Source organism: Triticum aestivum, chromosome 2A (assembly GCF_018294505.1).
Source record: "Triticum aestivum cultivar Chinese Spring chromosome 2A, IWGSC CS RefSeq v2.1, whole genome shotgun sequence".
NCBI classification, from domain to species: Eukaryota; Viridiplantae; Streptophyta; class Magnoliopsida; order Poales; family Poaceae; genus Triticum; species Triticum aestivum.
The window spans coordinates 551,617,378-551,644,243 of NC_057797.1; the positions used below are offsets into that span (position 1 = coordinate 551,617,378).

A 26,866-nucleotide genomic window follows, 5' to 3' on the forward strand; every position below is an offset into this window, starting at 1 on the left:
ACCCGTGTGTTTTACCCTTAAATTCAAAAAACACTCGTTTCTGCCTGAGTTCGTTTGCTCTTCTTACGCTTTTGCCCTTTGACCGTAACTTTGAAAACTTCATAACGAATTCATACTAACTCAGAAAATGCATATAAGATATCAGAATGTTCGGAAAAACATCACCTGGATGCGCATGTCATTTGCATTCATGAAAAAAGTGCATTCATGACAAAAGGCATCATATGAGCTCAAACTGAGATAGGGATTTTTCAGCACTTTTGTCATGAATGCAAATGACATGCACATATAGGTGATGTTTTTCTGATCATTTTGATATCTTATTTGCATTTTTCCGAGTTAGTATGATTTAGTTATGAAGTTTTTAAAGTTACGGTCAAACGGTCAAAGGGCAAAAGCATAAGAGGAGTAAACGAGCTTGGATAGAAATGAGATTTTTTTGAATTTAGAGGCAAAACACATGGGTGTGACACAACTAGGGGCTCAAATGTAATTGTCCCTTTTACTTTTGCCTTGATGGTTAGCTAATCGTGGGGATTAGGAGCTATCCTGTTCCCCATCCTATTCTATACGAGCGGTTTCGTGGCGAGCGGCTGGTGGGATCGACAGTGTGGTGCTCGGCGGCAAATCTTACTGCTTGGTGTTGGCGGCCCACCTCCCATTCTATTCCAAACAGGCGATGCGGTGAGGCGCTGCTCATGGGATCAGCAGTGTAGTTGTCGGTTGGCAGGCGGGGCGGCCCTCGTATGTATGGTGGCCGCGGTGGCTCTACATGAATGGATGCGGCGGCGCTGCGGTGGGTTTCAGGTGGCGCTAGAAGGTACTGAGTTCAACGTTTTTTGTTTTTATTTTTAGGATATTTTCAATTTTCTTGCCGATTGAGTGTTTTGGGTTGTCTGCCTGTAGCTGCAGCAGTTCAGGAAGAAGATTGGGAAGAAGGTGACACGGACAAGGGGGCGTCGAAGGCGTGTGCCATCTCCTAGATGTGGAGAGTGGCAACAGCCATTATAGCTTGTGTTTTAGATACCTTTCTGAGTATGGTGCCTGAAGTTGAGCGAGTCATTGGTGTGTGTAATACTCATCCACAGGAAGCCGCAAGGTTTCAGGTGGAGAGCTCATGGGAGGATGTGAGAAACCCTGATCCTACTAGTCTTAGTTCCAATATATTTCCACTTTCTTTATGTCCATGTTCTTCCCAAATTTTCTTTCTTTTTCTGAACGAATGTCATTAATTAAGGACCAGGGTTACAACGTTGTGGGAACTGGTTCTTTCCAAATTGCTAAATCGGTGTTCCATTTTTGTCGAATCGGTAGTGTAGACTCTAGAGAGATCTTGAGAAGGAATGTCATACCCGAAGAGGTTATATGAAGTTTACAGTATGGGTGTGCTTGTGTTTGCATGGGTTCATTTACACTTTTTTAATTGTTTTTTCTTAGTAACAGACTCTAATTTTGTTTGTTTTGTATCTCCAACTAGTTTTGTTGGATGTGTTTTTTGGTTAGGAAGTTTTAGTCTGCTGTTTGTTCCCAGTCCATGTAGAGGTAGAGCAGTATTTCTGTCAAATTTCTATGCTCTATGATGTGGAAGCATCAGGTGCTACGAAATGGCTAAAATTTTGTCAGCTAGAAGTACAGTCATATAGGAGAATATTTAGTTTGTTGTTTAAATTTTTGAAGCCTGATGTTTTCTCAATCAGTGATGAAGATTTCCAGTTTTGTTTTAGTCCCCTGGGAAAACCATTCAGTATTTTACATGCTTTTGAATTATTTAGCAGTATTCATTTGAATGTAGCTGGAGTTTAGGCTCGTTAATCTAATATATGTACATATTAGGAATTCATATTAGTTAGCTTTCCTGCAGATAATAGTATATGTATTTTCTTTTGAGCACTACCTGGTATTTGTACCGTGGTTGGTGGTCGTGGATTAGTAGCAGGCCGAGCAGTGATGTAGCGTCGCCAGTGGTCCTTGGCATCAGGTTAGGTTGGTTGTTGGCATCGCTTCTTCATGCAGTCTCTGCATCTCTTCCTACCATGTCGGTCGTCCAGCCAGGCATTCACCACGGGTCGCCTTGAGATCACCCCCTCTCCACTAATTTACATTAGTATGTGTCGATTCATTTGCCCATGGAAATTATCTGCTCAAATCTGGTTAGACTTAGAAATAAAATTGCTAATTTGAATTTACATAGATTAACTTCCCCATATGAGGAGGCAAAGGATTCTGGTTTCTATTTTGACACTATCCCCGAATTAAGAATGACATTTGTCACAAGCACAGAATAATTCCACTGAAACTATAGTTTAGCCCAACGAGTGTGCTCTTCATTGTTTGATTAAACCTTTGTGAGTACAACAAAATATGAAACCAGGTAGTTGGTCTCCCCTCTAAAAAAACAAATTGTCACTTTTGTACTGCAGCTAATAGAAGGAATTTATTTGTTTTATTTATGCGTAGCATTTTCTACAATCATCTATTATGATGTTGATCATTTCATGCAAGGTAAATTTGTTCATCTCAATAATGTATTATTAATACACCTTGGAAACGTTTCACCAAAAAGAACACCATTACTTTATTGGGGATATCCACTGATTTTCTTCTTAATCATGTGGGCTTGTTCTGAAACTCCATGCATTCTCTCACGGAACTGCATATGAACATCAACAGATAATTTGTTTCAAGTTTCAATTGAAACAAGCTATGCCTCTTTTTGGATGTACTCTAGTGGGCCTACTGTTTGAACTCTAACCATTAAATATGAATTTCCCACTGGAATGATATCATGATCAGTTTTATTTAGGCTGTAGGTAGCTCATCGTTTATACCCTGATAACAGTACTCAACATGTTACAGAAGTGATATTGTTTGTTTTACGGGAAGACTCATACTGCTGTTTTCCCCAGTAATAAAGAAGCGACAACAAAAAGTACAAAGAGGAGGGGAGGTCGAGAAATGAGAAATAGAAAACAATGTCTCCATTGCTGGTACCGCAAAATTCACCCACCTGCTATTTTAAAGGAGTTTCTAATTTAAGTGATATTGTTTTCATATGATGTTTCTGTAACACTTTCTTTTTGGCTGCAGGCTGTCGTGGGTTGCAAGATGATCAACACCAAGCTTGCTGGTCTAAGCTTAATTCTGGAAGTTCTAATCGATAGTTTCAGTATTGCATACAAAGGCTAATCAGTGCAGCGCTGAAGATCTCTCATACATCTTCCTTCAGTCACGTAAAAAACCAGATGTAAATTACAAAGCTGCTCCTATGTATGTATATATCTGTAGATGCTCTTTCTTGTGACTAGTCATTGTAAAGTAATTTCTTATGACTGCATTAGTGCTTCATTTTGTTGCCACATTGTCGCTCGAAGTGTTGAATATTTTGCTTCTTACTTTGCTGCTCTGATCTAATTCATTCATTTAACTTGGCTATAATATGTTTGGTAGTTTGGAGATGGTATTGTCCATTGAATGTGATGGTAATTGGGGAGAATTATGCCCAGCGAATCATTTCATTTAAGCCGAACTCTAGCATGTTCAGATACTGGCAACCAATCGACTAGGGAGATGACAAAAGGCTAGTGGTGTAATTCTTAATTGCAGACACTCAAAATTACCAAAGAAATGAACTTATATGTGATAACCAAAAACAACAACGGATCAAATCATCAATACTTGATCTTACACTGTTACACAGACACTTGCTAATTAAGCCAGTGATGCCAAACATGTACACTGTCTCAAATATAAATGTGATGCATGAATAAAGAAGCAATGCCAACCACCTAATCACAAGAGGACATGTCATTCATGGGCCGAAGAAAGGCATATGAATGTGATTAAAAAAATGCTAGTACTACCTCCAACAGTCATCAAACACCAGGAAATGCAGCAAGAGCACGCCATACTCCAGTAAAAAGAAAGATGCTCACCAGGAAATGCAGCAAGAGTACTAATTTGCAATTTGTCAGACAGTTAAACTCATTTCATGCGCCGGTAAAAAAAATAAGATGACTGAGAACTGGTGCTGCAATTCCAGATAACTAATTTCATATTTTCTTACCATATCTCCTATTTCTCCCCTTTATGTTCACCGTTTATAGCAAGGTAGCTATCTTACAAATAACTAGGGCTGCAACTTCAGAAATCGATACTTAAAAAAAATATCCCACATGAGATTCCCACCACATGCTCTTCATGGCGTGTTATGAACAGGTCTTGCTAAAATAGAACGATTTTTTTTATGAATAAGCTGTGATCTAAAGCAGCTCGAGGCAGAACCATGGCTGCTCGCTCAGACGAGGCTCCCCCACTACGGCCTTCTCGGGTGGGACGGGTACTCTGCTCCCTCTGAGGAGCCTCCGCGCCGGGACGAGCTGTGCCACAGCGGCCGCGGCGACTACTCGCCAGACAGTGCGTCAGTGTGCAACCACCCCGATGCATCCTCGTCAGGTTGGGCTCTCCCATGGCAATACTCCCTAGCACCGGATAGGCCGTCCGAGCGACGAGACAAGGTTAGGATGAAGCGAACTGGAGAGGCAGCACGACTCGCTATCCATTTCTTTGTGGGAGTTGAACAGGAGGCAGAGTCGATGCCTTTGTGAAGTAAATTTACATGGCTTGCTATCCATTTTTTACGCCACGTGCAGTTGTAGCGGAGCGGTAGCTCGTTCCATAAATTTACCTCAAGATTTTAAGTTGCATGTGTGGGATGCGTGCACAGTGGGCTGGTTCGGTTGTAAATTTACATCACACACGTTGTAGCGCTCAGGCTGGAGTTGGGTGGGGTGAAGAATAAGAGTTCTTTACCCTGGGTGACGAATAGATGTCCTTATATATGTTGCTGTTATAAGAATGATCATGATGTTCTTATGTCCGTATTTTATTTTATCGACACCTCTATTTCTAAACATGTGGACATGTTTTTCGATATCGGCTTTCGCTTGAGGACAAGCGAGGTCTAAGCTTGGGGGAGTTGATACGTCCATTTTGCATCATGCTTTTATATTGATATTTATTGCATTATGGGCTGTTATTACAAATTATGTCACAATACTTATGCCTATTCTTTCTTATTTTATAAGGTTTACATGAAGAGGAGGAATGCCGGTAGCTGGAATTCTGGGCTGGAAATGAGCAAATATTAGAGATCTATTCTGCACAACTCCAAAAGTCCTGAAATTTCACGGGAGCATGTTTCAGAATATATAAAAAAATATTGGGCGAAAAAAGTACCAGAGGGGGGCCACCCACCATCCACGAGGGTGGGGGCGCGCCCCCTGCCTCGTGGCCCCCCTGGCAGCCCTCTGATGCCCATCTTTGGCTATATGGAGTCTTTCGTCCTGGATAAAAATCAGAATAAAGCTTACAAGACGAAACTCCGCCGCCACGAGGCGGAACCTTGGCGGAACCAATCTAGGGCTCCGACGGAGCTGTTCTACCAAGAAACTTCACTCCGGGAGGGGGAAATCATCACCACCGTCATCATCATCAATCCTCTCATCGGGAGGGGGTCAATCTCGATCAACATCTTCACCAGCACCATTTCATCTCAAATCCTAGTTCATCTCTTGTATCCAATCTTTGTCTCAAAACCTCAGATTTGTACCTGTGGGTTGCTAGTAGTGTTGATTACTCCTTGTAGTTGATGCTAGTTGGTTTATTCGGTGGAAGATCATATGTTCAGATCCTTTATGCATATTAATACCCCTCTGATTATGAACATGAATATGATTTGTGAGTAGTTACGTTTGTTCCTGAGGACATGGGAGAAGTCTTGCTATAAGTAGTCATGTGGATTTGGTATTCGTTCGATATTTTGATGAGATGTATGTTGTGTTTCCTTTAGTGGTGTCATGTGAGTGTCGACTACATGACACTTCACCATTGTTTGGGCCTAGAGGAAGGCATTGGGGAGTAATAAGTAGATGATGGGTTGCTAGAGTGACAGAAGCTTAAACCCTAGTTTATGAGTTGCTTCGTAAGGGGCTGACCTAGATCCATATGTTTCATGCTATGGTTAGGTTTGCCTTAATACTTCTTTTGTAGTTGCGGATGCTTACAAGAGGGGTTAATCATAAGTGGGGTGCTTGTCCAAGAAAGGACAATACCTAAGCACCGGTCCACCCACATATCAAATCATCAAAGTCCCGAACGCGAATCATATGAACGTGATGAAAACTAGCTTGACGATAATTCCCATGTGTCCTCGGGAGCGTTTTACTTTATATAAGAGTTTGTCCAGGCTTGTCCTTTGCTACAAAAAGGATTGGGCCATCTTGCTGCACCTTATTTACTTTTATTACTTGTTACCCGTTATGAATTACCTTATCACAAAACTATCTATTACCGATAATTTTTTTTGACTATATACTGCAAGGCAACAGCCTCACAACTCTTTATTCAAAACAAAACAAAAAGATCTCTGTACAACAAACGGAGGAAGGAAAGAAAAAAGGAAAGCTAGCATACTTACAAAGGGAGTTAGGGGAGGGATGCTATCATACTTACAAAGGAAGTTAGGGGAGGGAGGCTATCCAGGCTAATAAACTGTCCCTATATTTACATTTGATCCTATGAGCCAGTAAGGATAAATCATGCACAAAATTCCTCCTCCAAGCTCTGAAACTTGGAGTCTCATTTCTGAAGATCTTGCCATTCCTCTGTGTCCAGATGTTCCAAGTGGCAGTAAAGACCACCTCAGAGAAGAAAGGCCTGTTGAAATCCCTCCTAGAAGCTGTAGCCATCATATAAGTAGTCTGATTGGGCGTTACAGACCAAGATATCCCAAGATAATTCCAAACTCTTTGACTGAAGTTGCAAGAGAAGAAGAGGTGTACTCTATCTTCATGGAGTGAAGATTGGCATAGCACACAAGTATCATCTTGGATATTCCAGTGTCTTCTCTGCATCATGTCACGTGTGTTGAGGCGATCCATCAATAAAAGCCATCCAAAAACCTTGATCTTGAGGGTACAGGAGCTTTTCCAAATATACTGGAACAGTGGGTCAATCCTCAAACGGGAGAAGGTAAACTCATAATAGAGTTTGGATTGATATTCTCCAGATTTGGATGGCCATTTCCAAACATCATTCTCCTCAGACTGCAAACTTATGGGTTGTAGCAAGTTTTGCAGTTGTGTTAGCTCCAGATATGCCTCCTCTGAGAAAGGTAGGTGAAAACCTTCCATAATCGTTTGATGAGAAAGAAAACCCTTAACTGTTATTGTGTCATCCATGGCAAATGAATGAAGTCGAGGGAAACGATCCTTAAGGGCAATCATACGGTTGTCGATTTGCCAACGATCAAGCCAAAAAACCACAGTATCCCCAGCATGCACTTCTGGTATGGCTAACAACACAAACTTGTCATACAACCTGAGCACATCGCGCCACCAAAATGAGCCACAGAGCTGAGTGACTTGTGGAGGTGAGGAATGATAGTAAGAATCCCAGATTAGATTCACCCATGGAACATCTTTCTTGTTGAAAAACTTGAACAGATGCTTGAGCAGAAGAGCTTCATTTTGCACTCCCAAATGGGTGACCCCTAGCCCTCCAAACTTTTTTGGTCGACATACCAAATCCCAAGCGGCTAGAGATTGCCTTGGAACGTCAGTATTCCCCCGCCAGAGGCATTGACGTTCGATCCTTTCAATCTGTTTGAGGATACCCTGCGGTATTGATAAGGAACAGAGAAAGTAGATGGGCATGGATGTGAGGACAGACTACAGAAGTTGGAGTCGACTGCCTTGGTTGAGGAGACATGAAGATGCCGAAAGTCTTCTCTCAATGCGATCAACAAGAGGCAGCAGGTCATAAATGGTCGGTCTAGAGGTACCCATGGGCAAGCTAAGATAAGTAAATGGCATTGATCCAACAGAGCAGCCCAGCAAATCAGCAATGCGAGCTCCTTCTTCTGCAGACATATTCATTGGGATGAGAGATGATTTGCTGAAATTGACCTGCAGACCCGTGGATGTAGCAAAGTTGTGTAACATATCCTTGAGGGCAATGAGTTGGCTATCCACCGTTGGCAAAACTATCAGAGTATCATCCGCATACTGCACAATCGGGTAATCATTTGATCTCGTTGGGATTGGTAGGGTGAGGACATTACGGTCACACATGTCATTCACGACAGCTTGTAAAAGATCCACCGCAATGACGAAGAGGAGGGGCGATAGGGGATCGCCTTGCCGAACACCACATTTGCATTGGAAATGCTGGCCCGGTACTCCATTTAACAATACTGAAGAAGAACCCGACGATAGGAGGTTACTGACCCAGTCCTTCCAATGGTCATCAAAGCCCTTATGCTTAAGAATTGTGAGGATGGCATCATGCTCAATCGTGTCAAATGCTTTTGTGAAATCAAGTTTCAGTAAAACAATGGGCCTCTTTGATGCTTTGCACTGGTGTATATATTCAAAACACCATGCAAGACAGTTCTGGATAGAGCGACACTTGAGAAAGCCATATTGGTTGCGATGTATGCATTGGAGGATTACTTTCTGCAATCGATTCGCTAGAAGTTTGGTCAAGAATTTTAGACATGTATTGGTTAAAGAGATGGGCCGAAAGTCACCAACAGACTCCGGGCTTAACTTCTTAGGAATGAGAGTAATGAGGGATGTGTTCAAACATTCCAGGTTGCAGTTTCCTTCATAGAACTCATTAGCTAGCTTCATAAAATCTGGCTTTAGAACGCTCCAGCATTTCCTGAGGAAAAGGCCAGTAAATCCATCCGGGCCCGGGGCACGGTCTGGTGGTAAATGTTTAATGACCTCCTCCACTTCATCATCAGAGAAAGGCCTGGATAACTCCTCAAGACCCTGGACTCTAGGCAGCAAGGTGTCAAGATCAAAGGTCATGCGAATCCCCTTAGATTGGCCCATACGTTGTTTGAAATCTGACCAGAACATGGAAGCTAACTGATGATGATCAGTGACAACCTCTCCTGCAGCATTTTTAATGGAGGTGATTGTATTCCTTCGGTAGCGCTCAGTGGCCATGGCGTGGAAGAACTTCGTGTTTTCTTCCCCAACTTTGATAGATCTGATAGTGCGTCGCTGTTTCCAGTATATAAATTGCAAACGAAGAATATCCTCAAGATGAAGTTTAACAATTTTACGAAAGTTCATCTCTGGCCAAGTGAGCACCCTTAGTTCCTCCAGGCCATCAAAGTGCAAGATCACCTTGTTGCAACCAGCAATAAGGGCTTTAACCTTCGAGAGACTAACATGCCACCTCTTAAGAGCATAGCGAAGGGCTTTAAATTTGGCCGAGATAGTGGACGCAGTAGAAGCCCTGTGGACAGGCCTGTTCCAGACTTCAGAAACACATTCAGCAAAACCAGGTAGATTAACCCAATAGTTTTCAAAACGAAAAACTTTGGCTTTTGGGATAGAAGTGGCAACCGAGACCACACAAGGTACGTGGTCCGATGCAGTCCTTGCTAGGGGCAAGACCATCGTATTAGGGTGGTCTGAGGTCCAAGCTACTGTGGTAAAAAAACCAGTCAATCTGTTCAAGGAGTGGACTTGTTTGCATATTGGACCAGGTAAACTGCCGTCCTTTTATTGGTAATTCAACCAAGCCTAAATGGCCAATGATTTCATTAAAAAGGAAGATATCATTAACATCACCCCCTGGTAGATTACGGTTGTCCAAAGATCGCATGAAATTGAAATCACCAAGCAACAGCCAATTCTCATCCATTTGAATGTTGAGATTATATAACCACTGAACAAATTCAGCTCGAGCTGGATTCTGACAAGGACCATAAACTGACACTAAAGTCCAAACTTCAGAAGTGTGAGAAGATTTGAACTCAACAATAATACCATATGGAAGCGCCTGGATTAATCTGCCAGAGAAAAAAGTTGAATTCCAAATAACCAGAATCCCACCAGAAGCCCCGGCTGAAGGTATATACGCGAAAGTATCAAAGCGTCGAGGACAAAATTTCCTAAGGAAACGCTGATCAATGTGCATGCATTTAGTTTCTTGCAAACAGACTATGGAGCACCCACTTTCATCTATCTTTTGTTTGACTGCAAGTTGTCGCGCTTCGGAGTTAAGACCACGCACATTCCAACACAAAATCTTCCAGTCTCTAAGGTTTGTCTGACTCATTACAAACTAACATAAAGAAGAGCAAAAGTAGATCACATAATGACCTACAGCATCCATCAAACAGCATCATAAAGTTCCACAGCAGATAGAGTAAATAAAGATAAGTGGCGATTGAAGGGGTTCGCCAGCAACCCTTGATGCAATTAGCTTCATGCATCATCGGCATCCCTGGAGGTAGAGGCTTCAGAAGGATCAGCTACAAGCTTTTCCACCGTGATCTTTTCAGGGGCAATCTTCAGGCGTGCGCCAATGCGTTGCAGATCAGCAATGGCAGTTGGAGGAGGCACAACTGTCTCATCAGGAGCGGGTGCAGACTGAGTGGGCCGAGCACAAGTTCTATGCTTCTTTGTGCGCCTGACAGATTGTGGTGTGTCTGTTCCTGGGGGTACCTGACGAAAACCATCGCGCAGGGAGCGGAGCCGCGCGCTACGTCGAACTTCTGTCTCCAGGACAATAGAAGCAGATTTGCGTGGGCACTTGTTAGTGGTTGCAGGCAACATAGCATAGAACTGAAATTTCTCGGTGACAGGTTCAGACAACTCAGCAGGCTCTTCAAAACAGAGCGCCCGAGCAACAGGGCGCTTGGTTGGAGAAAACTGGTAGGAAGACTCAGTAGCAATCGGTGGTGGCAACAAGCTGAGATTCATGCTCCCAGTAGAAAGATGCGGATACCAGGACTGCTTGATGGAGTTGAACAAAGGCATCTGCAATGGACGTGGGATGACTACTGAAGCAAACTGTGGCATGTACTTATAGAAGGTACGGGTCCACTGCATCTGGGGAGGCAGGATTGGGCCAAAGACCGTGAGCACCTGACCAATGTGGAGGACCTGTTGAGCTGGAAGAGCCACTGGGTGAAAAGGCGCAATCTCTGCATTGTGAGCGTCTTCTGGACCATTGTCATTGTGCATAGAATTATCAGACACCTACAACACCATGGATTCTTGAGACTGAACTTCAAGAGGTTTGTCAGGAACTGCCATATTTGCAGGAGCAGCCTCATGCTGATCATTAGCATTGTCAACAGTGGGTGGCGGCACGTCATTCCACCCAATCTCAGGAAACTCTGGTAGAACCCAGTTGTGATTGTTGAAGTGGAGATGACCAGGCAGGGGGTGAGGATTTCCATCAAATGGCATGGGGTCTTCATCTGCAGGTAGCACGTCCGCAAAATCCGTAGACAGGACATATATAGGAGCAGACCATGAAACCCTAGTCCCACCAAAGTCCTCGAACTCGCGATAAACCACATCTCGTGGTACTAGGGATGGAGCAGGGAAGGACACATATGCCAGAGTCGTCGCCAGTAAAGGGTTCGCCTGATGCCAATAATGGAAGCGACCAAAGGTGCTGATTACCTCTGCAATGAACTGCGGCCGACGATAATCCAATGGGACCCCAAGAAGCATGACCCATCCACGACGAAAACCCTGAACAGCTCTGTAATTGTTCCCCTCATCATGCGGAATAAAACGGACAAAGCGGTCATTACCCAAATCAAAGGGAGGGTGATCTACCATGATCTGCCTAGAGATGGCACTACGAAACCGAAAAAGCCCGACACCTTGAATCCATGGCTGGACATCCAGAATTTCGCTTTCCAACTGATTGACAACAAAATCACTAACCATATTGCGGTAGAGTTGAATCTCCTCAGGCAGTGGCGTTGGCTCGACGATGCCAATCACGTACTCCTCATGCCTTCTGTCAGGCGCAACAGCTGGAGCAAAAAACATGCGAGGAAGACGGAGCGGTCCACCGTCGATGATCTCAAAGCCGGGCGGCACATATGGCAGTGGGTCAAGCTCGAAGTTGGCCATCTCTGGAGATGCTGGCGGAGAGCGCTGCAATGGCGGGGGTGTTGTGGGTGGAGGTGGCGGCGTGTCTGGCGGTGGGGCGGACGGTGGTGCTGGTGTAGGTGGTGCAAGGGGGGGGTGGTGGCGGAGGCGGAGCTGGAGGGGAAGAGGGTAATGGCGTAGGCTCAGATGACGATGCTAGATGGAACTCGTCGACGAGACGTATCAATGGGTAGGCGGCAGCGGCAGGTTGGAGGGAACTCGAGGCATCAAGCCCTATAGATGGTGGTGGGTGGTCAGATGGACTCTCAATGCCACGCGGGACCCACCTAAAACCTCCTGCTGGCGCAGATCCTGTGCAAGATTTTCCCTGTGGCCTGGCCGAAAACATTGGCGACAACGCGTTTGATTGGTGCAATTAGCGATGATATGTGCCATAGAAAAGCAGTTGTGGCATTTCCAAACATTGAAAACCATATCATCAACCATAGAAGAAAAACCATCCAAATCCGCCGCTGACCGGCCCGTCTCGTGGGTAGGAGATTTGTCATTGACCTGCCATGCATTGGGAGATTCAGCATCGACTAGGCTTGTAGAAGTGTCGCGTGATACAGAAGACGGGCTGTTGGGCTGGGTAGTATTGGCTGTGGTTGACCCAATTGGTCCAGCAATTGAAGGTAAGTTAGGAGGATTTGAAACAATCGCAGACCCGCCCAACAAATGCTCCGAAGATTGAGGAGCCAGCTCGCGCGAGATTGACGCAGATTGAGCGAGCGGCGGGGGAACCATACCAAAACAGATCGGTGGCGAGGCCACCGTCCACCGGAGCTCCGGCGCCGGAGGTGGATTAATAATAACACTCTCACGTTGTTGAAGAACATAACCCACGTCCCGTACCATGTCAACGCAATCTTGCGTGGCAGGGTACTGGTATCCTTTGCAAACTGGATAGTTTTGGAACGTGGCAAAAGAGAGTTTCTTCCTGCAACTGAGGGCAGATTTGAGCGAGGATTTAACAGGAGGTTTATGCATGGCTAACATGCCCAGCGTAGCCCGACGTTTGTTAGGGCTAACAAAGATCCATTCGGCATCACACTCTTTCCTCCAAATCAAAACCTCACGTCTCCAATTTGGCCCACCATGTCCCCAAAGATGGAAGAAGCATTTGAAATGCTTACAAATAAAAGACCTAAGAGCAAGAATGTGGAGACCAACTTTTTTGCATGAGACATGAAAGGAGAATACCTTGTCACGTATTAGGGAAACCATGAATTCAATCGTTGATCCACCAATAGCGGCCTCGAGTGCTGTAGCAACTGAATCCTCTGAGAGTCGGAAATCATGCCTACTGAAAGATACCACCATGATGAAAGAATCCATGCCATCAGTAGGATGAACCGAGACGCCAAGAGATCTATAGATCTCATTTGCAAAAACTAGCCCCTTGGAGAAATCCAAGCCAAGGGTGGAACCAGAACCCTGATCCATCAAAGATGGTGATCCACATGGAGAGGAGATGACGCCGGATCCGATGAGTGGATGGGTTTGGGAAATTAGTGGCTAGGAAGGGAGATCGCCGGAGAGCCTATCGGCGGGGGTGGGGGTGGGGTGGGAGCCATCTCAAGTCTTGATCCACTTCTCCTAATAGCAATACTTCTCATGTTACCGATAATTTCAGTGCTTGCAGAGAATACCTTACTGAAAATTGCTTATCATTTCCTTCTGCTCCTCATTGGGTTCGACACTCTTACTTATCGAAAGGACCACGATAGATCCCCTATACTTGTGGGTCATCACTGGAACTAGGGCGCACCAAGGAGGGGAGGAATCCTCCTCCTAGTAGGAGTAGGATTCCTCCTTTCCTAGTCCAACAAAGAGGAGAAGGGGAAAGAGGGAAAAGAGAGGAAGAGGAGAAGGAAATGGGGGACGCGCCCCCTCCCTAGTCCAATTCGGACTCCCTATAGGGAGGGGGTGCGGCTGCCCCTTGTGGGCTGCCTCCCCTCTTCCCTATGGCCCATGTAGGCCCAATCTCCCCCCCCGGGGGGGGGGGGGTTGTTCCGGAAACCCTCCGACACTCCATTTTTCTTCAAAATCACCCGGAACACTTCCGGTGTCCGAATATAGCCGTCCAATATATCAATCTTTATGTCGCGACCATTTTGAGACTCCTCGTCAGGTCTATGATCATATCGGCGACTCCGAACTACCTTCAGTACATCAAAACACATAAACTCATAATACCGATCGTCACCGAACGTTAAGCATGCAGACCCTACGGGTTCGAGAACTATGTAGACATGACCGAGACACGTCTCCGATCAATAACCAATAGCGAAACCTGGATGTTCATATTGGCTCCCACATATTCTACGAAGATCTTTATCGGTCAAACCGCATAACAACATATGTTGTTCCCTTTGTCATCGGTATGTTACTTGCCCGAGATTCGATCGTCGGTATCTCAATACCTTGTTCAATCTCGTTACCGGCAAGTCTCTTTACTCATTTCGTAATGCACCATCCCGTAACTAACTCATTAGTTACATTGCTTGCAAGGCTTATAATGATGTGCATTACCAAGAGGGCCCAAAGATACCTCTCTGATACCGGGAGTGACAAATCCTAATCTCGATCTATGTCAACTTAACAAACACCATCGGAGACACCTATAGAGCATCTTTATAGTCACCCAGTTATGTTGTGACATTTGATATCACACTAAGTGTTCCTCCGGTATTTGGGAGTTGCATGATCTCATAGTCATAGGAACATGTATAAGTTATGGAGAAAGCAATATCAACAAACTAAACGATCATCGTGCTAAGCTAACGGATGGGTCAAGTCAATCACATCATTCTCTAATGATGTGATCTCGTTAATCAAGTGACAACTCTTGTCTATGGTCAGGAAACATAACCATCATTCATTCAACGAGCTAGTCAAGTAGAGGCATACTAGTGACACTCTGTTTGTCTATGTATTCACACATGTACTAAGTTTCCAGTTAATACAATTCTAGCATGAATAACAAACATTTATCATGATATAAGGAAATATAAACAACAACTTTATTATTGCCTCTAGGGCATATTTCCTTCAGTCTCCCACTTGCACTAGAGTCAATAATCTAGATTACATTGTAATGATTCTAACACCCATGGAGTCTTGGTGCTGATCATGTTTTGCTCGTGAGAGAGGCTTACTCAATGGGTCTGCAACATTAAGATCCGTATGTATCTTGCAAATCTCTATGTCTCCCTCCTTGACTTGATCGCGGATGGAATTGAAGCATCTCTTGATGTGCTTGGTTCTCTTGTGAAATCTGGATTCGTTTGCCAAGGCAATTGCACCAGTATTGTCACAAAAGATTTTCATTAGACCAGATGCACTAGGTATGACACCTAGATCAGATATGAACTCGTTCATCCAGACTCCTTCATTTCATGCTTCCGAAGCAACTATGTACTCCGCTTCACATGTAGATCCCACCACGAAGCTCTACTTGGAACTGCACCAACTGACAGCTCCACCAATTAATAAAAAATACGTATCCGGTTTGTGACTTAGAGTCATCCGGATCAGTGTCAAAACTTGCATTGACGTAAACATTTACGACAAGATCTTTGTCACCTCCATAAATGACAAACATACCCTTAGTCCTTTTCAGGTATTTCAGGATGTTCTTGACCGATGTCTAGTGATCCATTCCTGGATTACTTTGGTACCTGCCTGCTAAAATAATAGCAAGGTACATATCAGGTCTGGTACACGACATTGCATACATGATAGAACCTATGGCTGAAGCATAGGGAATGACTTTCATTTTCTCTCTATCTTCTGTAGTGGTCGGACATTGAGTCTGACTCAACTTCACACCTTGTAAGATAGGCAAGAACCCTTTCTTTTCTTGATCCATTTTGAACTTCTTCAAAACTTTATCAAGGTATGTGCTTTGTGAAAGTCCAATTAAGCACCTTGATCTATCTCTATAGATCTTGATGCCCAATATATAAGCAGCTTCACCGAGGTCTTTCATTGAAAAACTCTTATTCAAGTATCCTTTTATGCTATCCAGAAATTCTATATCATTTCCGATCAGCAATATGTTATCTACATATAATATCAGAAATGCTACAGAGCTCCCACTCACTTTCTTGTAAATACAGGCTTCTCCAAAAGTTTGTATAAAACCATATGCTTTGATCACACTATCAAAACGTTTATTCCAACTCCGAGAGGCTTGCACCAGTCCATAAATGGATCGCTGGAGCTTGCACACTTTGTTAGCACCTTTTGGTTCGATAAAACCTTCAGGTTGCATCATATACAACTCTTCTTCCAGATATCCATTCAGGAATGCAGTCTTTACATCCATTTGCCAAATTTCATAATCATAAAATGCGACAATTGCTAACATGATTCAGACAGACTTAAGCATCGCTACAAGTGAGAAGGTCTCATCATAGTCAACTCCTTGAACTTGTCGAAAACCTTTCGCAACAAGTCGAGCTTTATAGACAGTAACATTACCATCAACGTCAGTCTTCTTCTTGAAGATCCATTTATTCTCTATGGCCTGCCGATCATCGGGGAAGTCAACCAAAGTCCACACTTTGTTCTCATACATGGATCCCATCTCAGATTTCATGGCCTCAAGCCATTTTGCGGAATCTGGGCTTATCATAGCTTCCTCATAGTTCGTAGGTTCATCATGGTCAAGTAACATGACCTCCAGAACAGGATTACTGTACCACTCTGGTGCGGATCTTACTCTGGTTGACCTACGAGGTTCGGTAGTAACTTGATCTGAAGTTTCATGATCATCATCATTGGCTTCCTCACTAATTGGTGTAGGTGTCACAGGAACCAGTTTCTGTGATGAACTACTTTCCAATAAAGGAGAAGGTACAATTACCTCGTCGAGTTCTACTTTCCTCCCACTCACTTCTTTCAAGAGAAACTCCTTCGCTAGAAAGGATCCATTCTTAGCAACGAATATCGTGCCTTAGGATCTGTGATAGAAGGTGTACCCAACAGTGTCCTTTGGGTATCCTATGAAGACACATTTCTCCGATTTGGGTTCGAGCTTATCAGGTTGAAGCTTTTTCACATAAGCATCGCAGCCCCAAACTTTAAGAAACGACAACTTGGGTTTCTTGCCAAATCACAGTTCATAAGGGGTCGTCTCAACGGATTTTGATGGTGCCCTATTTAACGTGAATGCAGCCATCTCTAAAGCATAACCCCAAAACGATAGCGGTAAATCAGTGAGGGACATCATAGATCGCACCATATCTAATAAAGTGCGGTTATGACATTCGGACACACATTACGTTGTGGTGTTCCAGGTGGCGTGAGTTGCGAAACTATTCCGCATTATTTCAAATGAAGTCCAAACTCATAACTCAAATATTCACCTCCACGATTAGATCGCAGAAACTTGATTTTCTTGTTATGATGATTTTCCGCTTCACGCTGAAATTCTTTGAACTTTTCAAATGTTTCAGACTTATGTTTCATTAAGTACATATACCCATATCTGCTCAAATCATCTATGAAGGTACGAAAATAACGATATCCGCCGCAAGCCTCAGTGTTCATTGGACCACATACATCAGTATGTATGATTTCCAATAACCCTGTTGCTCGCTCCATTGTTCCGGAGAATGGAGTTTTAGTCATCTGGCCCATGAGGCATGGTTCACAAGTACCAAGTGATTCATAATCAAGTGATTCCAGAAGTCCATCAGAATGGAGTTTCTTCATGCGCTTTACACCAATATGACCCAAACGGCAGTGCCACATATAAGTTGCACTATCATTATTAACTTTGCATCTTTTGGCTTCAATACTATGAACATGTGTATCACTACTATCAAGATTTAGTAAAAATAGACCACTCATCAAGGGTGCATGACCATAAAAGATATTACTCATATAAATAGAACAACCATTATTCTCTGATTTAAATGAATAACCGTCTCGCATCAAACAAGATCTAGATATAATGTTCATGCTCAATGCTGGGACCAAATAACAATTATTTAGGTCTAAAATTAATCCCGAAGGTAGATGTAGAGGTGGCGTGCCGACGGTGATCACATCGACTTTGGAACCATTTCCCACGCGCATCGTCACCTCGTCCTTAGCCAATCTTCGCTTAATCCGTAGCCCCTTTTTTGAGTTGCAAATATTAGCAACAGAACCAGTATCAAATACCCAGGTGCTACTGCGAGCATTAGTAAGGTACACATCAATAACATGTATATCAAATATACCTTTCACTTTGCCATCCTTCTTATCCGCCAAATACTTGGCGCAGTTCCACTTCCAGTGACAAGTTCCTTTGCAGTAGAAGCACTCAGTTTCAGGTTTAGGACCAGACTTGGGTTTCTTCACTTGAGAAACAACTGGCTTGCTGTTTTTCTTGAAGTTCCCCTTCTTCCCTTTACCCTTTTTCTTGAAACCAGTGGTCCTGTTGGCCATCAACACTTGATGCTCCTTCTTGATTTCTACCTCCGCAGCCTTTAGCATTGCGAAAAGCTCGGGAATAGTCTTATCCATCCCTTGCATATTATAGTTCATCACGAAGCTCTTGTAGCTTGGTGACAGTGATTGAAGAACTCTGTCGATGACACTATCATCAGGAAGATTAACTCCAAGCTGAGTCAAGTGGTTGTGGTACCTAGACATTCTGAGTATATGTTCACTGACAGAACTATTCTCCTCCATTTTGCAGCTATAGAACTTATTGGAGACTTCATATCTCCCAATCTGGGCATTTGCTTGAAATATTAACTTCAACTCCTGGAACATCTCATATGCTCCATGACGTTCAAAACATCGTTGAAGTCCCGGTTCTAAGCCGTAAAGCATGGAACACTGAACTATCGAGTAGTCATCAGCTTTGCTCTGCCAGGTGTTCACAACATCTGGCGTTGCTCCCGCAGTGGGTTTGTCACCTAGTGGTGCTTCCTGGACGTAATTCTTCTGTGCAGCAATGAGGATATCCTCAAGTTACGGACCCAGTCCATGTAGTTGCTACCATCTTCTTTCAACTTAGCTTTCTCTAGGAACGCATTAAAATTCAATGGAACAACAACACGGGCCATCTATCTACAACAACATAGACATGCAAAATACTATCAGGTACTAAGTTCATGATAAATTAAATTTCAATTAATCAAATTACTTAAGAACTCCCACTCATATAGACATCTCTCTCTCTAATCATCTAAGTGATCATGTGATCCCTATCAACTAAACCATGTCCGATCATCACGTGAGATGGAGTAGTTTTCAATGGTGAACATCATTATGTTTATCATATCTACTATATGATTCACACCCGACCTTTCGGTCTCAGTGTTCCGAGGCCATATCTGCATATGCTAGGCTCGTCAAGTTTAACCCGAGTATTCTGCATGTGCAAAACTGGCTTGCGCCCGTTGTATGTGAACGTAGAGCTTATCACACCCGATCATCATGTGGTTTCTCGGCACGACGAACTGTAGCAACGGTGCATACTCAGGGAGAACACTTGTACCTTGAAATTTAGTGAGAGATCATCTTATAATGCTACCGCAAAACTATGCAAAATAAGATGCATAAAGGATAAACATCACATGCAATCAATATAAGTGATATGATATGGCCATCATCATCTTGTGCCTTTGATCTCCATCTCCAAAGCACATTCATGATCACCATCATCACCGGCTTGACACCTTGATCTCCATCGAAGCATCATTGTCGTCTCGCCAACTATTGCTCCTACGACTATCGCTACTTCTTAGTGATAAAGTAAAGCAATTACATGGCGATTGCATTTCATATAATAAAGCGACATCCATATGGCTCCTGCTAGTTGCCGATAACTCTGTTACAAAACATGATCATCTCATACAATAAAATTTTGTGTCATGTCTTAACCATATCACATCACAATATGCCCTGTAAAAACAAGTTAGACGTCCTCTACTTTGTTGTTGCAAGTTTTACGTGGCTGCTACGGTCTGAGCAAGAATTGTTCTTACGTACGCATCAAAAACCACAACGCGATATAGTGATTGCTTTTTGATCTTCAGAAAGAACCCTGTTCATTGAATCCGCTTCAACTAAAGTTGGAGAAACTGACACCCACTAGCCACCTGTGTGCGAAGCACGTCGGTAGAACCAGTCTCGCGTAAGCGTACGCGTAATGTCGGTCTGAGCCGCTTCATCCAACAATACCGCTAAATAAGGAATCAACTAGTGACGGCAAGCAATATGTATATACCCACACCCACAACTCCTTTGTGTTCTATTCATGCATATAACATCTACGCATAGACCTGGCTTGGATACCATTGTTGGGGAACACAGTAATTTCAAAAAAAAAATTCCTACGCACACGCAAGATCTATCTAGGTGATGCATAGCAACGAGAGGAGAAGAGTGTTGTCTACGTACCCTCATAGACCGTAAACGGAAGTGTTATGACAACTTGGTTGATGTAGTCGAACGTCTTCACGATCCGATCGATCCTAGTACCGAAAGTATGACACCTCCGCGATCTGCACACGTTCAGCTCGGTGACGTCCCACGAACTCTAGATCCAGCTGAGTGTCGAGAGAGAGTTTCATCAACACGATGGCGTGATGATGGTGATGATGAAGCTACTGGCGCAGGGCTTCGCCTAAGCACTACGACGATATGACCGAGGTGGATTATGGTGGAGGGGGGCATTGCACACGGCTAAGACAATGTTTATTGTTGTGTTCTAGGGTGCCCCTGCTCCCGTATATAAAGGAGCAAGGGGGGAGGCCGGCCGGCCCTAGGGCGCACCAAGGAGGGGAGGAATCCTCCTCCTAGTAGGAAGAGGATTCCTCCTTTCCTAGTCCAACTAGGAGGAGAAGGGGAAAGAGGGAAAAGAGAGGAAGAGGAGAAGGAAAGGGGGGGCTCCCTAGTCCAATTCGGACTCCCTATAGGGAGGGGGCACGTCTGCCCCTTGTGGGCTGCCTCCCCTCTTCCCTATGGCCCATGTAGGCCCAATCTTTCCCCGGGGGGTTCCGGTAACCCTCCGGCACTCCAATTTTCTCTGAAATCACCCGGAACACTTCCGGTGTCCGAATATAGCCGTCCAATATATCAATCTTTATGTCTCGACCATTTCGAGACTCCTCGTCATGTCTGTGATCATATCCGGGACTCTGAACTACCTTCGGTACATCAAAACACATAAACTCATAATACTGATCGTCACCGAACGTTAAGCGTGCGGACCCTACGGGTTGGAGAACTATGTAGACATGACCGAGACACGTCTCCGATCAATAACCAATAGCGGAACCTAGATGTTCATATTGGCTCCCACATATTCTACGAAGATCTTTATCGGTCAAACCGCATAACAGCATATGTTGTTCTCTCTGTCATCGGTATGTTACTTGCTCAAGATTCGATCGCCAATATCTCAATACCTAGTTCAATCTCGTTACCGGCAAGTCTCTTTACTCATTCCGTAATGCACCATCCCGTAACTAACTCATTAGTTACATTGCTTGCAAGGATTATAGTGATGTGCATTACCGAGAGGGCCCAGAGATACCTCTCCGATAGTCGGAGTGACAAATCCTAATCTCGATCTATGCCAACTTAACAAACACCATTGGAGACACCCGTAGAGTATCTTTATAGTCACCCAGTTACGTTGTGGCATTTGATAGCACACTAAGTGTTCCTCCGGTATTCGGGAGTTGCATGATCTCATAGTCATAGGAACATGTATAAGTTATGGAGAAAGCAATAGCAACAAACTAAACGATCATCATGGTAAGCTAACGGATGGGTCAAGTCAATCACATCATTCTCTAATGATGTGATCCCGTTAATCAAGTGACAACTCTTGTCTATGGTCTGGAAACATAACCATCATTGATTCAACGAGCTAGTCAAGTAGAGGCATACTAGTGACACTCTGTTTGTCTATGTATTCACACATGTACTAAGTTTCCAGTTAATATAATTCTAGAATGAATAATAAACATTTATCATGATATAAGGAAATGTAAATAACAATTTATTATTGCCTCCAGGGCATATTTCCTTTATTGACCTTACCAGGAAACGAAGGTGCCCACACCTTCTTCCATATTGGATTCGATCCTCTAGATGATGACGCCATAGTTTGGTATGAATTCCCGAACTAGTGTCTCTTTTTTTGACATCAAAACAACTTTATTCCTCAAATAATAGCGAGATCATTTACAATTTGATGAGAAATAAATTCTGGACAATCACTATCCCAAACCATAGAATATCTAGATCTAAGAGAACTCTTTGCTATGCTATCAACAACAAGATTTGCCTCTCTAAAACAATGAACCACATCAACATTAGAGAAATCTGTTGGGGAACGCAGTATTTCAAAAAAATTCCTATGATCATGCAAGATCTATCTAGGAGATGCATAGCAACGAGAGGGGATAGTGTGTCCATGTACCCCCGTAGACCGAAAGTGGAAGCGTTTAGTAACACGGTTGATGTAGTCGAACATCTTCGTGATCCAACTGTTGGGGAACGTAGTAATTTCAAAAAAATTCCTACGCACATGCAAGATCATGGTGATGCATAGCAACGAGAGGGGAGAGTGTTGTCTACGTACCCTCGTAGACCGTTCGCGGTAGCGTTATATCAACGCGGTTGATGTAGTCGTACGTCTTCACGTCCGACCGATCCAAGTACCGAAAGCACGGCACCTCCGAGTTCTGCACACGTTCGGCTCGGTGACGTCCTCGCCTTCTCGATCCAGCAAGAGGGGCAAAGTAGTAGATGAGTTCCGGCAGCACGACAGCGTGGTGACGGTGTTGGTGAAGAACAATCTCCACAGGGCTTCGCCTAAGCACTATGAAAACTATGACGGAGGATAAACTAGAGGGGACGGGGTTGCCGGCACATGGCTTGGTGTTTCTTGATGTGTCTTTGGTGCTAGCCCTACCCCTCCATTTATATGTTGAGCCCTGGGGTCAAAACTTGGAGTAAAAGCCTCCTCAAAGTCGGTTTCACCCGAAAGGCAAGAGTCCTTCTCGGACTCCAGGGCTAGACGCCAGGGTTCCCGGCGTCTACCCCCAAGACGCCAGGGTTCCTAGCATCTAGCCTCCGGTCTCCGCAAAACTTCCTTTTTGCACTTTAAAAAAGCCTCGTGGGCTTTCCCCTTTGGCCCAGATAAAGTGTTCTCGTGCCCAAACATTTCGGGAAACATCCGGAACCCCTTCCGGTGAATTCCGGAACCATTCCGGAGATCAAACACTACTATCCACATATCAATCTTTACTTCCGGACCATTCCAGAGTTCCTCGTCATGTCTGTGATCTCATCCAAAACTCCGAACAACATTCAGTCACCAACATACATAACTCATAGTACTATATCGTCAACGAACATTAAGCGTGCGGACCCTACGGGTTCGAGAAGTATGTAGACATGACCGAGACACCTCTCTGGTCAATAACCAATAGCGGGACCTGGATGCCCATATTGGCTCCTACATATTCTACGAAGATCTTTATCGGTCAGACCGCATAACAACATACGTTGTTCCCTTTGTCATCGGTATGTTACTTGCCCGAGATTCGATCGTCGGTATCTCAATACCTAGTTCAATCTCGTTACCGGCAAGTCTCTTTACTCGTTCCGTAATACATCATCCCGCAACTAACTCATTAGTTGCAATGCTTGCAAGGCTTATAGTGATGTGCATTACCGAGTGGGCCCAGAGATACCTCTCCGACAATCGGAGTGACAAATCCTAATCTCGAAATATGCCAACCCAACAAGTACCTTTGGAGACACCTGTAGAGCACCTTTATAATCACCTAGTTACGTTGTGACGTTTGGTGGCACACAAAGTGTTCCTCCGGTAAACGGGAGTTGCATAATCTCATAGTCATAGGAACATGTATAAGTCATGAAGAAAGCAGTAGCAACAAACTAAACGATCAAGTGCTAAGCTAACGGAATGGGTCAAGTCAATCACATCATTCTCCTAATGATGTGATCCCGTTAATCAAATGACAACTCATGTCTATGGTTAGGAAACATAAGCATCTTTGATCAACGAGCTAGTCAAGTAGAGGCATACTAGTGACACTCTGTTTGTTTATGTATTCACACATGTATTATGTTTCTGGTTAATACAATTCTAGCACGAATAATAAACATTTATCATGATATAAGGAAATAAATAATAACTTTATTATTTCCTCTAGGGCATATTTCCTTCAGTCTCCCACTTGCACTAGAGTCAATAATCTAGTTCACATCGCCATGTGATTTAACATCAATAGTTCACATCACCATGTGATTAACACCCATAGTTCACATCGACATGTGACCAACATCCAAAAATTTTACTAGAGTCAATAATCTAGTTCACATTGCTATGTGATTATCACCCAAAGAGTACCGAGGTGTGATCATGTTTTGCTTGTGAGAGAAGTTTAGTCAACGGGTCTGCCACATTCAGATCCGTACATATTTTGCAAATTTCTATGTCAACAATGCTCTGCATGGAGCTACTCTAGCTAATTGCTCCCACTTTCAATATGTATCCAGATTGAGACTTAGAGTCATCTGGATCAGTGTCAAAACTTGCATCGACGTAACCCTTTACGATGAACCTTTTGTCACCTCCATAATCGAGAAACATATCCTTATTCCACTAAGGATAATTTTGACCAATGTCCAGTGATCTACTCCTAGATCACTATTTTACTCCCTTGCCAAACTCAGGGTAGGGTATACAATAGGTCTGGTACACAACATGACATACTTTATAGAACCTATGGCTGAGGCATAGGGAATGACTTTCATTCTCTCTCTATCTTCTGCCGTGGTCGAGTTTTGAGTCTTACTCAACTTCACACCTTGTAACACAGGCAAGAACTCCTTTTTGACTGTTCCATTTTGAACTACTTCAAAATCTTGTCAAGGTATGTACTCATTGAAAAACTTATCAAGCGTCTTGATCTATCTCTATAGATCTTGATGCTCAATATGTAAGCAGCTTCACCGAGGTCTTTCTTTGAAAAACTCCTTTCAAACATTCCTTTATGCTTTGCAGAATAATTCTACATTATCTTCGATCAACAATATGTCATTCACATATACTTATCAGAAATGCTGTAATGGTCCCACTCACTTTCTTGTAAATACAGGCTTCACCGCAAGTCTGTATAAAACTATATACTTTGATCAACTTATCAAAGCGTATATTCCAACTCCGAGATGCTTGCACCAGTCCATAGATGGATCGCTGGAGCTTGCATATTTTGTTAGTACCTTTAGGATTGACAAAACCTTCTGGTTGCATCATATACAACTCTTCTTTAATAAATCCATTAAGGAATGTAGTTTTGTTTATCCATTTGCCAGATTTCATAAAATGCGGAAATTGCTAACATGATTCGGACAGACTTAAGCATAGATACGAGTGAGAAACTCTCATCGTAGTCAACACCTTGAACTTGTCGAAAACCTTTTTGCGACAATTCTAGCTTTGTAGATAGTAACACTACTATCAGCATCCGTCTTCCTCTTGAAGATCCATTTAATCTCAATGGCTCGCGGATCAATGGGCAAGTCAATCAAAGTCCATACTTTGTTCTCATACATGGATCTCATCTCAGATTTCATGGCCTCAAGCCATTTCACGGAATTTGGGCTCATCATCGCTTCCTCATAGTTCGTAGGCTCATCATGGTCAAGTAACATGACATCCAGAACATGATTACTGTACCACTCTGGTGCGGATCTCACCCTGGTTTACCTACGAGGTTCGGTAGTAACTTGATATGAAGTTACATGATCATCATCATTCGCTTCCTCACTAATTGGTGTAGTAGTCACAGGAACAGATTTCTGTGATGAACTACTTTCCAATAAGGGAGCAGGTACAGTTACCTCATCAAGTTCTACTTTTCTCCCACTCACTTATTTCGAGAGAAACTTCTTCTCTAGAAAGGATCCATTCTCAGCAATGAATATCTTGCCTTCGGATCTGTGATAGAAGGTGTACCCAACATTTTTCTTTTGGGTATCCTATGAAGATGCACTTCTCCGATTTGGGTTTGAGCTTATCAGGTTGAAACTTTTTCACATAAGCATTGCAACCTCAAACTTTAAGAAATGACAGCTTAGGTTTCTTGCCAAACCATATTTCATACGGTGTCGTCTCAACGGATTTAGATGGTGCCCTATTTAACATGAATGTAGCTGTCTCTAATGCATAACCCGAAAATGATAGTGGTAAATCGGTAAGAGACATCATAGATCGCATCATATCTAATAAAGTACAGTTACGACATTCGGACACACCATTACACTGTGGTGTTCCAAGTGGCGTGAGTAGTGAAACTATTTCACATTGTTTTAACTGAAGGCCAAACTCGTAACTCAAATATTTTACTTCTGCGATCATATCATAGAAACTTTTATTTTTGTTACGATGATTCTCCACTTCACTCTGAAATTCTTTGAACTTTTCAATTGTTTCAGACTTATGTTTCATCAAGTAGATATACCCATATCTGCTCAAATCATCTGTGAAGGTCAGAAAATAACGATACCCGCCGCGAGCCTCAACACTCATCGGACTGCATACATCAGTATGTATTATTTCCAATATGTCAGTTGCTCGCTCCATTGTTCCGGAGAACGGAGTCTTAGTCATCTTGCCCATGAGGCATGGTTCGCAAGCATCAAAATGATTCATAATCAAGTTATTTCGAAAGCCCATCAGCATGGATTTTCTTCATGCGCTTTACACCAATATGACCTAAACGGCAGTGCCACAAATAAGTTGCACTATCATTATTAACTTTGCATCTTTTGGCTTCAATATTATGAGAATATGTATCACCACAATCAAGATCCAACAAACCATTTTCATTGGG

General features: G+C 43.3%; 1 long non-coding RNA gene across 2 annotated transcripts; it reads left to right on the plus strand.

The window, feature by feature from the left end:
* Positions 1-542: 542 nt before the first annotated feature.
* On the plus strand, positions 543-3,392 carry LOC123189384 (uncharacterized). 2 transcript variants are annotated; one of them, XR_006495729.1, is made up of 4 exons: positions 543-820; positions 907-1,127; positions 2,907-2,987; positions 3,088-3,392. It is a non-coding gene; the product is annotated as an uncharacterized lncRNA (long non-coding RNA). The 2 variants fall into 2 exon arrangements; XR_006495728.1 differs by having other exon boundaries at positions 907-2,987.
* Positions 3,393-26,866: the final 23,474 nt, after the last annotated feature.